Source organism: Anopheles stephensi, chromosome 2 (genome assembly GCF_013141755.1).
Source record: "Anopheles stephensi strain Indian chromosome 2, UCI_ANSTEP_V1.0, whole genome shotgun sequence".
NCBI classification, from domain to species: domain Eukaryota; kingdom Metazoa; phylum Arthropoda; class Insecta; order Diptera; family Culicidae; genus Anopheles; species Anopheles stephensi.
In genome coordinates this window covers 1,685,002-1,701,284 of record NC_050202.1, presented here as the reverse complement: position 1 = coordinate 1,701,284, position 16,283 = coordinate 1,685,002, and positions in this window count along the sequence as shown.

The following is a 16,283-nucleotide window of genomic DNA, read 5'->3' as shown; positions in this document are numbered from 1 at the left end:
TCAATACTTGAAGACAGCTTATTGCATACTTTTCGGCGTATTTAGATGCTAAAGTTGATGTGGCGAATTTCTAAATACCTTTCGAAACCTTTGTAACCACTTAACTCTTTGCCATATGCTTTTGATTATTGCTAACAAAATTTGGACGACACTTGCTGAGTAGCTTTTAGAAGATATTTATCTTAAATAGAGTCGTTGAGCGAACAATAAATATATGATAGTTGCTCATTGCACACTTTGCGTCGTTTTTCACGATAGCTATGAGCGCCATCTATGAGAATTTTCCCATAAGCTCGTCAACAAAATATTTCCACCCGAAGCCCATAAGTGTGATCGTAATAAAAATGATAATTAATCGAGAATACTGCAGTAATTTAGCGAAATCACGAGCAAATTGATGGATTGGGTGTTGAAGTATGTATTTATTCCAGCCTCGGCACACGCTTAGCATATCAGCCAACCGCACTGACCAACACCAATCACAAACCTGATTGAGCAGGTTCACGCAGTTTGCGTTAGAGACCTTCCGATGAAAGCAAGGAAGTCAAGCGCGTCCTGCGGATCGATATCCTTGTGGCCTTACTTCCACACAAAAACGAACAAACAATCCAGAGACTTACTCTATGCATTAATTGCTCATTTCAAGTCCTCGTCCAGAGTTGGTTTGGTTTTGCATTCGTGGGCCCCCTCAGTGGACGCTAATTTATTGCCAAGCCATTTCGACCGGATTGACTTATCGCGGCGGCATACGGGACGGCATGCGTGGGTCGTTAATTTTACCATTTATTGTTTCATATTTCGAACAAATGACTCCATTACAGGACACATGGGTTTGGTGACTCGCTCCAGTTCCTTGGCGGAATATCTGACCATTAATTCCAGAACGCGATCGTGACGCGTTGTTTGCACTGGGAAGGCACCCGAAGGCACAACATTGACACGCCATTCACCGTTCGTTTCCCAAAGTGCGAAAGAAATCACGCATAATAAACCCATTCAGGGAGGCGTCTTTGAAGGATTAAAATTCCCTCTTCCTTTGCTTGCTGCGTGGTCAAGCGATTAGGAACAGTGGAAAAGCGGGCAGCTAAAAAAGGGGGCAATTATTTATGCATTCCATGACCATTCGTCCGTTTTTTGCCATAATTAACATGCTTGAAATGTTCTCGAGTTTTCGAGCTCAAGTGGTTGGGCTCGTTGCTTATTTCTGTGGTGGACTTTTCTTCCCGTAAGGCTTGGGCAGTAAAACTCCACAAAGTACACGCTTCATTGCGTTGGGTGCATTGCTATCTTCAGCTGGATAATGTAGACGTCCAGGTCTGTTGTGGAGTTGAGGAAGGAATTTCTTCGGGCCTATCCCTTTTGCCCAGCTCCAGTGGTAGTACGCTTGCACGCTTGCACGCCACTTAAATACCTGCCAGAAATGAAAACGAGGACGACGCACGAACCCCTGCCGGAGCATTAGTTTTTGTCTACCGGTCCGCAAGATTGGTATATTTATGACGTGCAGGGAGGTCAGGTTCAATTTTTCAACTTCCTTTGCATATCGGACCGTCCAGCTCCTAGACGAAAAACCCGCGCCGGTATCGGACAGGAAATAGCATAAGGTGTTTATATGCACGTTATTCCGGGAAACATTTCATTTCAACCCTTCGGCAAAAAAAAAAAACGAACCCCTGGCCGTCATTGTGCGCGTGAAGAGCAACGCATCAGACTAAGTGGACAGGCTGAAGGGAAAAATGGTTCAAGAATTTATTTTTAGCCGTGGTGGATGTTCTGGGACTGGAAGAGTTGAGGTGTGTGGAACGATTCTGCACGGTGAATTGTTTTCCTTTGGAAGAAAAGTGCCACCGGAATCGTTCGGAATGGGACGGAACCCGAAACCCGACATTAAAATAAGAGTAATTTATGTATTTGTTTTCTCACCACCGGACCGGTCTGGGTTGCCGGAGACCCGGGACGTCTAAATTGGATGCGATCGGAAAAGGAAAGCACCGGTGCACAGTGTGTTTTCTAAGGACAAAAGGAGGATTTTAAAGTAATTATTAAGTAAAATATTTTTTAATAAATAGCCTGGACTGATAATGGAGGATCATAAAATATGATTTGGTTCTAGGAGCCTCAACTATCAAGATCATTTTCTCATCTATCATGAGGTCTAGTACTCGATAGAGCCTCAACTACCAAGAGTCCTCACTGTCCGAGATTCTTCATCTTCCATCGTTTCCCAAGGATTGCATCTACCAGGAGACCTTTCAATTCTTATATTTTTATTGGTGATAAAATTCTTGTAAACAAGTTCACATCAGCTATCTCGTGTTTGTAATGCTTTCTAAGTCTTTTTACATCATCATCCAATGTCCACTCTCGGACCATAGTGCAGTCTTGACCAAGCCTAAACCCAAGTGTCTCTCCCGAAAGGTAGGAAGTAGCTCATTTTTAGTCGTCCAAATCGACACTGACGGCCTCTGTTCTGGGTTCGTTCCTTCCTGAAGGTATTCCAGCACGGGCCGGATCGTACCGATGCCGATTTCCCGAGCCGAACCGAGTTTGCCATAAATAATCGCCCCTTTTGGAGTAATGGGCACAAAAGCTCTACGCTTGTTGTTTGTTTCCTGCCCGACGGAAATCGGAATTCATGGGTGACGGAAAGTATGAGCGTGCCACTTCCGGCTGTGGTGGAGTGTGGCGGTGGTGTGAATGGATTTTCTTTGCCCAACAGTTTTCCCCCATCGACTTGGGGGGGGAGTTTTGAGGTTTTCTTTTTTCTTTATTTATTGTCCCCGACACACCAGGCTAATTCTGTCGAAAATATACCGCATTGCCCATAATCAGTCCAGACGGCGTCTAGCGTGTGTCGGGCAAGCGGAATGGAAAGATGATTGGTGTGGTTCGGTTTTCGAATAAAACTATCAGCCACTTAGACAAACAATGCGAAAACACACCGTAGAAAGAATTGGACATGGAGAAAAACCGCAGCCCGGTTAGAGAGCCAAGGGAGAAACGCAGGAGAAAGCAAGGAGAGCTGTCTCTTGCTGTGAAGCTTATTAATTTTGGTGTCGGTGTGCAAAAAAAGGATTTTATCGAAAACAGGAAAAAACAAACCGATAGATGGCAACCGAAATTAACTGGACCGGTGGTGCTGGTTGTTTTTGTCTAGCAGAATAAAAGTTTGTTTGCCTTTGGCACGAGTTTACGAGCCAGCTTATTTGCCTGCACCCTGCTCGGTGGATATAAAATTAGAGTTTTTATTCGAGCAGAGAAAATCAGCCCTAAAAAACTGCCCCTTTTTTTGAATACTAAAGAGCTACAACAACAAAAAAAAAAAAACAGGAAGCACAAAACTTCCATTAAACTCCTCGATAACATCGAGCCTTTTTCTCGAGATCCTCGAGTGTTTGGTATTTTGTAAGTGTGTAAAGATTAGAACAGTCCCTTTGTTCGAGTGTGTCCCTCAGTACGGGAGGACTGCTTCCTTATTCAAATGCAAAATCGTTTTGTAAAAACCGATTGTCAACGGAAGCTTCGAAGCACGTCCATTATTGACTGCAAAACTCTTGCCAGAGCTGGTGGGCTGGTGCTCCCATGCTCCGATTGTCCATGAGCAAGAACTGGACGTATGTATTGTATGTGAGCGTTTGAATTCTTGCTTCGGGATGGCAAGCAGCAAAGCACCTCTTTAAGCTGTGTACAGCATCCCTTAACGTAGGGCGTTGGGATGAGTCGAGCCAGACCAGGGCTGCCTAACTAAATATTTACCAGCCGATTCCGGTCTCCGAAAGAGATGGGGCAAGTGGGCCATCCTTGTTCGAATGAAGGTTAAATGGAAGTAAAACGATTCTGGCAAAGGTGTTTTGTGAGTTGGACACCGGTTTCGGTGAGGGTGATGTAATATAAAAGAAAGAAAACGGACGCCGGAATGGTCCTTTAGTGCTGTTGGAATTCTGGAAAAGAAAAGCAAAAAGAAAATGGAAAAATAACCAACACATACAAACCTCCCACTCGCTCGCTCGCACAGTTACAAATTGCTTGCAGCGTTTATCCTTTCTCATTTGCCTAGCCTTTATCGGACTGGGCGGCACATCCGCCTTTCTTGGAGTGTGCCGAGCCGAGTCCCCAAAATACACCCATGGGAGATGGTTTTTCTTCTTTCTTTGTCTGTGCCAAGGATGCACGGGAGTAGGAAGAAGGGAAAGCTGGGGTTGTAAAGAAAAAAAGGGTTTCACTTCCGACACCACTCACTGTACTGTGCAAACAAACACTCACACTGGATAGAGCATGTTTTTTTTTTCTCTTGCTTTTCTTTCTCTTTCACCTTGTGTTTAGAAATGGAAAAGCGTAACGAAGCACACACCCATTCGATTTGTTAAATAATTTCTCATGTTTGTTGTTTGGGGTGTGTGGGTGAAGGGAGTTTAAAAATTCAGCTCTGCACTACATTACATGCAGGCGAAATATATCCACATCCACAGTGAGTCAAAGTCAATGTAGGACAGATTAGATTTACATCAAAAAATGGTTTTGTGTTACAAAATTCACAAAGTGTAAGTATTGGTGGATTGGTATCCCATCCAGATCGCCTCCAGGGATGACAACGGACTGCAACGGGTAAAAGCAAGTCACAGCAAGCTAGAAATGGCAGGCGGAGACCTTTCGAGGTTGTGGTGCCAAGGAAGAGCGAGAAATTGATATTAAGAGATTCATGAAGAATTGTCACAATATTGTAAAGTATTATAAATTATAAAGTAATTATTGATCGATTTTGCTTGCTCAATTTGGCAGTGGATTATTTTAGATTGAACATGATCGAGGATTTACTCTAACGATATGAAAATAACTTCATAAAATAATGACAAGACTGTTTTGCCCTGAAATTAATTATTGAACATAATTTTCCATACCTGGAGTTAAGAACTCATGCCACCAGGAACAAGTGAATCTTCAACTCTGTCGAAGAGAATATTCACTCAATTTTAAAGTGTCCCACGTTAACTTTGCAGTACTGTAATAGCCTGCTATCCAATAGTAAAGTCCTTGAAATTGAGATTTGCCTTTATTTTCCCTTTCAGAATGGTTTGCATAGCTTAAATAGGTGACGGTCGCCATTTTGAGTCACTTTTGACGTCTGTCAGCGAGTGTTTACTTTTCATCTTAGTGGCCTTTCACTGGTGTATGCTTCTTGCTACAAATTTGTTTTTCTTTTTGGCGTCCAGGGAATAAGATAAGGAGACTGGTTTAGAAGCCTACGAATGCTGCCGTTGGTAACCCGTTTTCTGTATGGCCTTGCAGGAAACTAGGGCACACACATTCGACAACAAAAAACGAAGCAGAAGTCTTCTAGGTCGCCTAAGCAGGATAAGTTTCTGCACGCGCGTGTCATCAAGTTTGTTGTTTGCTCAAACTTTTAATGTCACCAACGCACCCGTGGAAAACACACGAATGGGAAAGCGAAAAACCGGCTTCAGTTATTTTTTCGGGTTCGGCTCGTCAGCGCCTAAACAAATAGATAATGCTGTTAATAATTTGTTGACACACTTGAACATTATACGCCTTCCGACGCTGGGCCGCACGAGGATTCTATTAAGGCGAGGAGTGAGTGAGACTGAGACGTGTGCTCGAGTAGACAACCAGCCAACACGAACTGCATCAAGCTTAAACCGAGCGTTTGTAGCTCTGAGTCGGTCGCAAATGACAGGTTGAATCGTCTCTCAATTATGCGTCGTTAGAGTTCTTGAGACGGGTTTAATGATTGCAGCCGTACGAGACTGATGCGGTAAGGTGCGGTCTTTTGGATCAGAAACTTTTTGTTTCCACTCGGGGGATGATTCGGGTGTATAATTTACATCACATCTATAGTACTGAAGGGGCTTTAAGTGCGTATTCAGCTGGAGCTCCAGAAGCAGAGTTCTGTTGAGGTGCGATGAGAAGGTTCTGGTGTACACTTTCTGCGCCGGAGATTGGTAAGGCTGGGTAGGAAAATTCAATAAACGCTAATATGAGCACTGGAAAGCGTTCTCGTAATACAGTTTTCTGGAAACGACTCGCTTACTCGTGCGGTGGTGTCAATGGGTTAGCAAACGAACGTCACTAGAATCTGTCAACGCGTAAGTCCCGCGAGGACTCGACTCGCAAGGTGGCGTCGTCTGGAAGCTGTTGCCGAAACAAATAAATAACTCGCTCAGCCATGTACACCGGGGGCTTTTATTTCTGTTACATTTCCATTCGACTGGCTTTGAAACGATGCCAGACAGATTTCAAATTACGCGTATGACTTAAAGGTAAGATGTCAGCGGAACGTGTGTACGCCGTTCCTACACCGAGTGGAACGACTTCTTGCCCACGTGTAACCGATGTCTTGGGGAAGGTCACCCGGTCGACAGCACGACAACCACGGCGATGACGGCGACGACGGCTAGATGCTCTATCCGGTGTCGTAAGCCGGTGTGCCCCCCGACATCCATTGGAGCATCCGCTGACATAGTGTTATTATTTACGGGTAATTTATGGCATCGGTGGGATTTCCAGCCGCGGCATGCATTATCACAAAAGCCTCTGCTGTCTTCGCCGGTACGGTGAACGATTGTTGTTATTTCAACCCGGGACAGAAGATTCATGCGAGTTTTGTGCGCCTCAAAAGTGGAATTGAATTGAACCGGCAAGTCGTCTCGGTTGTCTTCGGTGAAAGACTCACCTCGAGAGGTCTGAGTCTGCGGGGGCTTCCTGAGAAGCCTGAAAGTTTAATGAAGCACAAAAGCGTAAGCGCCTACCCGGCGGAGGTTCTGGAGACGAAGCTGGCGCCACGGTGTGGCGCAGAACGAAACAATTGTATTTGGCTTAAAATATGATGTCACTTGAGTACTACTTTCACGAGACACATGTGTCAGCGCGGTGTGATGTGTTTTGGGCAATGTAAGAAATTAATTTACGCAGAGGAAGATAAAGATCATGATGAGTTGAAGTGAAGAAAGTTCAAATAACTTCAAAGTAGTAGATATTTTTTCGAGACTAGTCCTCTAGCTGAAGACTGAAGGCATGCGGATTGCATACATTTCGGCTTTCGATATAAGAACGCCTGAAGCTATGCAATTTCTTTTCATCGATGGAATTGTAAAGATTTCACCGGTAAAACATTGTTGTTTGATTCCTGAATTCATTGACCACAAATCCAGAGGTCATTGACATCGTATCACCCGTGTGACCTCACCGTGCTCACCTAAACGATGTCAACAAAAACAGTCGATGCAGTTTTATGTTTCGAGTGAGGGTTATTTATGTTGTTTACGCTACATTCTTGACAATATGATGAAGCACCCGTATCGGGCACAACTGTCACACAAGGCAAGGTCCCCAAAGCGTTAAAGTTGATGGGATATGATGATGGGTAGCAATTTGTCATGACGCGTTGTTTCACGTCATGGAACGTCGCAGTGAAAATGAACAATCAATAAGGAGGAAAATGACGGACTGAAGTTCCCAGCGAATGGCGCGCCAGTCTCCACTTCATTGCAAAAGCCGATTTACCGAGCCCCGCGAGACATCAGCGAAGAAAAAGGAACTTGGCAGCCCTCAGTGCATCGATTGGCTTGGCAAAAGTTTTCTCTGCGCCACCGGTCCTCTCGCATTCCATTTCCTTCTCTGCAGGAAAAGTGAGAAAAAGGCTTAAATCACTTTACCGTCATCATCATCATCATCATCATCGATATCGGTTTGGTTTGGATGAAGAGCAGAAAAGGAGCCTGCAAAGCGGCAGAAGCATTTCAGTCTGGCCGTTGTTTGTGTTTTGTTTTGCTTTTTCCTTTTCCTTCGCCGTCAGAGCTTCCGGTTTCCGTTAAGCCACCCGCTTGGGGAGCGAAACCGATTGAAGACGATCCGGAAGAGTGATTCTCGAAACCATCCCTTTCATCTGCCGTCGACGGGCGGGACCGGCGCTGCTGCATTGGGAGTTTCTTGCCAAAACCTCTACTTCAGCCAAGAAGAAAGCGAAAAAAGTGCTCGTTTCGCTTCAATCCTTCCTATTTTTCCTTCGGTGGACGCACCGTTTCGGGGGGTTTTTCCTTGCTGCGGCGAAAACGCGACGAAAATAGTCAGGATTTGCTTTGTGCTCTTGCCTTCTTCTTCAGCTGCTCTTCGGCGTGGGGTGTATTAAAAAGTTTGGAGACCTGTCAAAATTGTTCGCTGTAATGAAACGTATTAGAATTTATTGGTTTTTATTGTTATTGTTATTATTTGAGTGGTTCGTTCGGCTTCCGGTTGGGCGAGTTGGGCATCTTTCGTTTGGTTGTTTTTTGTTTGCTCCACACTCCCTGGGGTTATTTCTTGCTGCAGTGTTGTTTTATTTTCATCCAGCGGGAACGAAGATGTGAATGGAATGTTGTTTTTCAAAGATTTTCTTTCCATTCCGTTCAGGGTCTCCTTTTTGTTTTCAAAATACAAGGATGTTATTTGTAGAATGGAAAAAAGATTATTAAATTTTATTAAAGACCGTAGTTTTTTCGGTTCCATAATGTTGAGATACTTTTAAAGTCCTAAAGATGCGATATTTGCTCCTTAAACTTCAAAATTGAATCTAGTTTTCAAGGGACCTTTGAGATGAAGAAAGTTTTTTGGGGAAAATACTCTCGGGAGACAAACACCAAACAAGTCACTATAAAAATGTTGGCTCGAAAAGAAAATGATTGTACTGCAAAGGCAGCAAGCCGAAGAAAAAAATCACCAAAACTCCCCCGGAACGGTTCACTTCCGGGTGCAGAGATGAAAAATTGCTCCAAAACAAAATTCACCACCCGCCCTGCACGCGCACTCCTGTGGAAGCTGGAAGTGCTGGGAAAGAAAAACCGGCCCTGGTCATGTATTGGAAGTTGGTTATCCCGACGAATTACACCGGAAGTCTCCCTATCGGGACGGCATTGAGCAGCTGCCAGCCCTACAAAACCCACCCCTTAGTAGAAGGAAACAAGAAGCGATGTGCTGATGAGTTTTGTAATTTTCGTCTTGGAAAAACGGCCCGATTACACTGTCCCTTGTGCCAACTGTGTGTTTGTGTTGCGCTTCCTGAGAGACAAAGATTGGCTGATGGGTTCGGAATCATAATTTGATTGGAAGAAGAAAGTTCCCAAACCGGGCTGGTGAAGTTTCTTTGGGTTTGATGAGTTATTACCGAAGGGGAAAAGGGATGTGAGACGGACCGGGAGGGATTGGGGGGGGGGGGATTCATTTGAAGGATCAAATTGTAATGAGTAGTAAGTCACAGCATGATTCGACCAAGTGTTTGTGTTGTGCAGTCAAGAGAGGCGTGCAGTGTTTGGCCTAGCATAGGATCACAACAAAAATGAAACTCATTCGAAGGCAAACGCCCTCTTGATGGTTTGGGGCTGAAGGGATTTGTGAAGAAGAAAATAGTAAGGCGAAGAAAAACTTTATCATAATTCCTTCTCCCTACAGGGCCCTTTGAAACTTCTGGTTTCGTTAATGATCGCATTCATTATTTATTAGAGATGATTGTCTTCTGTCTACTTATCCATTTGTGTGGGAAGATTTAAACAGTCGTTGGGATACAATAGTTTAAGAAGTATTTTCCTTAAAATATTGAGAAAAAGTCTGTTTTGTTATGAAAATTGCATTCTCGAAAGCATTTTAAAATCATAAAAATTGAGATCCTAGAAAAAGTTCTCCAATACTCCTAAATGTATGCAATATGTATGACACCATAATGTAAACCATCGATTAAAGATTCTCAAAACGTTTTCCATGCATTCGTTGAGTGTAAAACAGCCGTCTGATGAAATAATTTCTCTCATTTTGGAATTATCCTTTTAAATTCCACACTTTCTATCAGAAGCGGAACCCATTCGGAATGTGATTTTGCGTGTGGAATGTTATTTGAAGAAGTTTTCACGAACCCCATTATGGAAAGGGGCTGTCATCCTCGTTGTCGAGCCCGATGTACCTTTTCGTGACACGTACATCGTTGTACGCATGAATGAGTAATAATAATGCGCCACTACGCCCCGAAGGCTATTGGCTTTCTGAAGGGAGGAATGCCACTATCTCGACCCATTCATGAAGACGTTCGCCACGCCATGTTTAATGCATTGGATCGAAGCGCCAGACACACGAGCGAAGGGGTCGATTTTGCCTGCTGTAAGGAAATCCATCCCAAAGGAAGGATCGATCAAAACTGTACTGACGTGCCGTTAAAATTTTTGGCGAGTAGTAGTAGGGAGTAGAAAAATCCATTCATAAAAGGGGAAGCAAAAATGGCTTCTTCGCATCTTAAAGGATTGACTGCCTTAATGTGTGTGTGTGGGTATACGGGAGGCACCTGATACAATGATAGTGAAGGGTGAAAAGTTTTTTCTCGCTCTTTTCCCCCATTGCACGCGGACCCGTACACGCATACACACATCAGGTGTTTTGTGGCTCTAATGCGATTATGATGAGATTTAATGATGATGATCGAATTTGAGAGGTTTTTCTTTTCTGGGCGAGTACGCTCTTCTCTTGTGTGTGAGGTTGTGGAAAGTGGAAATCTTGATCACCCTCTTACTCGGGGTGAAATGGGACACCGAAGCGATGGGGAGAGAAATTGCAATCGAACGCAGTTTTCGGTTGCCTGGAATTGGCTTCTTGTGGCGCAGTTTCACAGGTACCGGGTTCCGCCCGGAGGGTTCAAATTGATTTTGCTTCGTTAAACGAGACGAGACACAAGCTTCCGGTGAAAGGGAGCCTGCTGGAATTTAGGGAAGCTGCTTTTGGGGGAAGATACAGTTATGCTGAAATGTGTTGAAAGAAGACTAAATCGGTATGCTTTGAGGATGATAATTTTGAGTTCCCCTTTTTTGGCTAGAGCCAGCAGCTTCGGTGAGTATGATAAGGCTAGAATTTGTGATAAAATTTTGAAAAATGAATTCTTGTGTGAGTGTGGGGAGGGCTTTGGATAGCAGGGATATCGGTTTCAACAATCTTCACAAAAGAGTAAGGCGGAGAACACGAAATTGATGAAGGCAAACGGTCAGGTCGTTCGCCAGTATTGATGTTATTCTATTTGTTCTAGTCTGGTTCTGGAGAAGATGAATCACTTTCCTGAAAACCTCAATCCTACCTGAGATAATATGAAGCAGATCGGTTTTTCTCTTTATGGCTGCAGATTCCGGTGGTTGTGAAATGTGAGATGGCGAAAGGCAAAGAAAAATGAAGCATAAAATAAATTCAATACAAATGAGAAAGAGGCATTGGCAAAATGTGAAGCTGATTTCTTGGAAATAGAATTTACGTTTACATCTGAGAAACTTCTAAAGAATATAACAAATTTTCCCAAAATATAAATATCCTATATAAATATTCCTTGCATACAAATTTGTTCCCAACAATATTTCGACGCCTAAAGGTAGGCAATTGTGACTACAGCAATGTGTGGAGCAAGTAGACTAACAAGCTTTGCTTAACTTGTTTATTTATTCCGAGAAGAAGTTTTGGTAAAGTTATTCTTACTCGTCAGCCTTCGACCACCCCACCAGTCTTCAGAGTTTTCCCTCCCCCGTCAATTCCAATCGAAAGTAAAAGCAACATGTCTTGCGTCCCATTAACATCACCAAAATGGATGACAGTACCATCAATCCCATCCCGGTCGGCGCAACAGTATGCGTCACATTTGTCGTACGCGTACGCATATTTGTTTTGCGTCACAGGTCCCATCATCTTGGTGGTGATTCATATTCACCTCATCCATCCTGCTGGAAGTTGTTTCACGTGTATGGTGGCTTTTCCTCTGGAAAACACGAAGACCTGCACGATTTTTCCTGCTGCTAATCAACAAAACCCGGAACTTGCCCCTCCTGGAGCACGTTCGTCGCATCGAATCATGGCGGCAATAACGAACTTTCATTATCCGTAACATGAATTAGCTTTTATAAGGCGCAGTACAACGACGGTTTTAGGTTTCGGGCGGGAGTTTTAGAATTTTATGACTTCCATTAGATAAATGGTTCCGTAATAAAGTTTCAATTAAAATTATTCTCTCCCCTTGTGCTTGGTGGTTCCTTGGCGAGGATGAGCGCTGCATGAGTTGAACATTGTGCTGTAGTTACAGTTGAGATCTCACCTTCCGGACGACTACGTACAACTTCTTCCATTGGTTCCTTTTGTTCGGTGCGAAACTAAGGTAAAAGATTTGGGATGAGCACTATGCCGCTGTGCAATCCTTCCGCCTCGCTGAAGTAGTTGGGAGACAGTTGGTAACATCTTCTTAGAAAAGCTGACGGAGCGGACTGAAGAATGCGTATTTCTACGGACCACTCCCGCATTGTCTTACCGAACCAGTAAAGAACTCCCCAAGGAGGGGTTAGAAATGCTTTATAGACTTTCGCTTGCGTTGTCTCTGTCCCTCGCAAGCCTCAGTCATCTCAGGAAAGATGACATCAAGTGTCTACCTTTGTAGCGAACCGTTCTGGGAAGAAGGCCAAAAACGAAAACACCCGTCCACAAGATTCCGATTGTTGTGGCTTTTTTGGTGGCGAAATCTGACCTTTAGAAAGTAATCCAGCTATAAATTATGACTGCTCGCAGCTCCACTTTCACTCTCCCTCCCTCCCTCCGCTTCCTTAGATCCAAAGTTCCGACGCGGGAAGTAATTTGTGTGCTCAAAGTGCGGACATTGGCCCAGGGACAAGGACCCCGAACCCGGGAAGGACATCTTCGTTGCGGCTATAAATAGTATCGGATTACGGGGTTGTGTTTTGGGGAAGATTTTTGGAGGGGTTCGGTGCAGCTCAGTAAATCTTTTTAATGGTGCTCGATGAAATATGAACCAGATTGTCAGGCTGATGATTTGATTCCTCCAGATTTGGCGTAACAAGCACTAAGACTTTTCATTGTAAACATAATATTCAATCTTGTAGTCGGTACGCATTTTCCCGGGGACTCGCTCAACCCGGCAGGAACGTTCAGGACTTCGGAAGCAGCAAAAAAAAAAACGGAGGCCAGCTGTATGTAATTTTATTTGTTTTATTTGTTGGTCCCAACGGAGTAATGTCCCTGGAGTGAGAAGGACCCCATTAAGCCGGTGATCCAACCATTAACGGGGACTTCCCGTTATCGGATCGTCCTAAAACCCCCGATGTCACTCCTTAAGTCCGGACGGGACTTACAGCGAAAACATGTTGGGGGCTGGAAGTTTTATTGCCCATGTGTTCGTCATAACAATCAGTTTGAACGGACAAGACACCCGGACCCTGGGCGCGGGGAGTCTTTTACGATGGACTGGCCATTACGATAGGACATCTCTTCCCACCTTTAATACACTATTGAACGTGATGACAAATACGGTGCGGTTTTTATCGACTTCCGGGCTTCGGGAGTAAAAGGAACCCGAGATTGTCGTGTCTGCCGGGGGTATGGCACGCTGTTTTTCCGGTCAAAAACTTCGCTTCCCTGTAGGCGGAGCCCGACGTTTGTTCAACAGGATGTGCCAAATTATGGGGACACAAAATATTGTGAACACAAAATTGACTAATTCGCCCAATAGTGCTTCCGTGGTTGTTTGGGGTTGTTGATGGTGCAACGAAGTGAACTCCACAAACTCCCGAAAAATAGGTCCCTTCAGGGCGACACACCAACGCGATGCGCCGACGAGTACAATAAATCTGTAATTGAACTACTTTGGGCCACTTGTCGGGCCGCTGTCTCGCTTTGGCAACCGGCAACCCAGAGTTGGTCTAACATGTTTGGGTCGAGAGATCCTCCGAGACGCAGGAGTCGCTACGAAAAGTGCAAACATAAACATATTAAATTTGAATAAATTTTTGGGTTTTTCGCCGCCGGCCATAAAAAGCCTGGTGATTCTCCTGGGCCGGGCCGGGACCACTACACTTCATTGGAGAAGATGGCAGCATTCGATATTTTCCCCCCTTTTGGCGGGTTGGGTTCAGGCGGCGCTCTAGGGGTCTTTGGGCGGAAGTGAGTTGTTTGGTTGAGTTGGAGAGGGAAGCAAAACTTTTAATTCGATTTCACTCCCAAACTCATTTGGCGGATGGCGTCGGTGGGTTCCGCTGCGCTTCATGCTCCCCGATGTCAGGCGTTCCATATCCTTTGAGAAAGAGATAAGCTTAACAAACACAAAAGCGAATTGATGCCGGTGGCGAAAATGAGAATTTATGCTGCTTCTTTGTATGAAGAAGTCCTTCCACCCGTTACACATCGTCGACTGCCTCCCGACCCCTCCGCCCATCTCCCTCGGCAACCTCAGGGAACGCGGCTACAAGGTGCAAATTGTGTGCGCTCGTCGAATGCGAGCAGCTTCGGCGTGTTGCAACTTTCGCGTAACTCTGTTTACGGGTGCCAAACTTGCTCGTAGGAATGTTTTTGGCCCTGGAGTTTTCCCGCCGCTTTGCAGCACAGCACCTCGAAGACTCTGGAGGAAGCGCTCTGGAGCTGCTGGCTGGCGGTGGCGATTAATTTGACATCATTTGTTTGCGGTACGGTGATATATTGTTTATTACATTCGGCTGGTAGCAATGAGCAGACTCGCTGCCTTAGGTTTCTGCCCCCATTCGTGCCGTTTTTGCACCGAACTCATTAGAAAGTTTCGCGGGCAAAGGAAAAGCGCGAAATGGTGTGCGAAGTGGTAAATGAGTGTACATGGTACTTGGTACTTCCTTTTTTCTGTTCTGCGTTCTCACTGCCCGCGTTCATTACGTTCCTGGCTCGGGGTTTGGTCGAAACGTTTTCCCAATTGTTTCACGGGAAAAGCTCACTGGCAGCTAGCAGCTTTTTCAGTGATGGGTTACAGTGAAGTTTGTAAATTATTATCGCCGTTCAATGGAAAGGGTAGCCGGCATGTTGATTTAACTGATTAAGCTGTTTGTTACTTGCGCGTACGTGTGTTCGCGATCGTCTGTTTCTTGCTTTATTATCTGTATTGTTTTCCTTGGCAGAAGGATTTTCTGGTCTGTTTGCAGTTTTAATTTATTAAAGATACTTTTTCAGAGAATTTGTTGAACTCTAACGAATTTAATTGGTTTATTTCTCAAAGGAGAATCTCATCAAAGTCGTTTGCTAAAATAATCAGAACATAATTTGCCAACTCCTCTAATCTAATGTACGACAAACCTCCCAAACCATTCTACCGTTGCTCATTAAGAACAACGTGCCCGAGGAAAACGAGTGTCCCGAGATTTGGCCTCGGCAAAAGGTAACGAATTATTTAATACGATTAACAAATAAAACCACTCCCCAGCTCCAGTGCTACGTTAGTCTCAAATTGTATACCGAAATTAATGCACATCTAAAAGGAGGCAAGGTTTTGAAGGTCGTCCTCTGTTTTGCAAACTTACGCACGCGACTTCAAACGCGTCCGGCGCAACCTTTTGCGAACGATGTCCCCGAGAGTAATTTCGTATGCTACGTACGCTCGACATTGGACAGCCGCATCGCATTTCCCCTTGGGTCCTGTCTTAATTATGATCTAATCCAGGAGTAGAAAACTTTTCGGTGGAGCTATCTATGTACGTAGGGTTTTTTTTTCGTGTGAAATCTCGTTCAAGGTTAGATTTGGGAGTTTGGGCTTTTGTGGATGGGTCGTGGGGTGACTCGGTACCACATTGTCAGGTTCACACTTGCGCTGTTTTTTTTTTGTTCACAGTGTTTTTTTTTGTTCACATCAAAACACTTGCATGAGTTTTGGAGTAAAGCTTTCCACAGTGGGAATATTCCCGCTTGATGGCAAGAACACCCTGACGGTGGTCTTGTTAAAAAATTCAGCAGCTGTTAAAGAGACTAAAATAGGTTCAAATTATCATGTTAAAAATATAACTTTAAAAACAACATCATGCTTTTGACTTTAGCTCGAATCTGAAGCGCCTAAAAGTATGCAATTTACAAGTAAACATTTAGTTCCTCTAAAACCTTCACAATACTTTTGCATCCTCTCTTTGTCAAGAGGTAGCAAACTCGTCAACGGGGTCTCCAGTAGAAAAGTCATTCACAGATTGTGAACAAATCCCGCACCGTCATAATTCGACAGCGAAAAGACATGTGACAGTGTGGTATCCTCCTAAAGGTAGTCCCTGCGAAGGCACAGAACTGTTCATGCTCATATCTCTCGTATGGGATTTGCACGGGCATGACGAGTTTTAATTAAACGAAAAGAACTGTGCCTTTTCGCGCGTTGCGCGTCCCCGTGTATGAGCAGCGTTTTCTCGTCAGGTTGTAGGGAAATTAAGAATTTAATTTTTAATAAACTACACTCTAAGTGATGATGTCCACATGATGGCTAGCAGCATAAAAGTCAC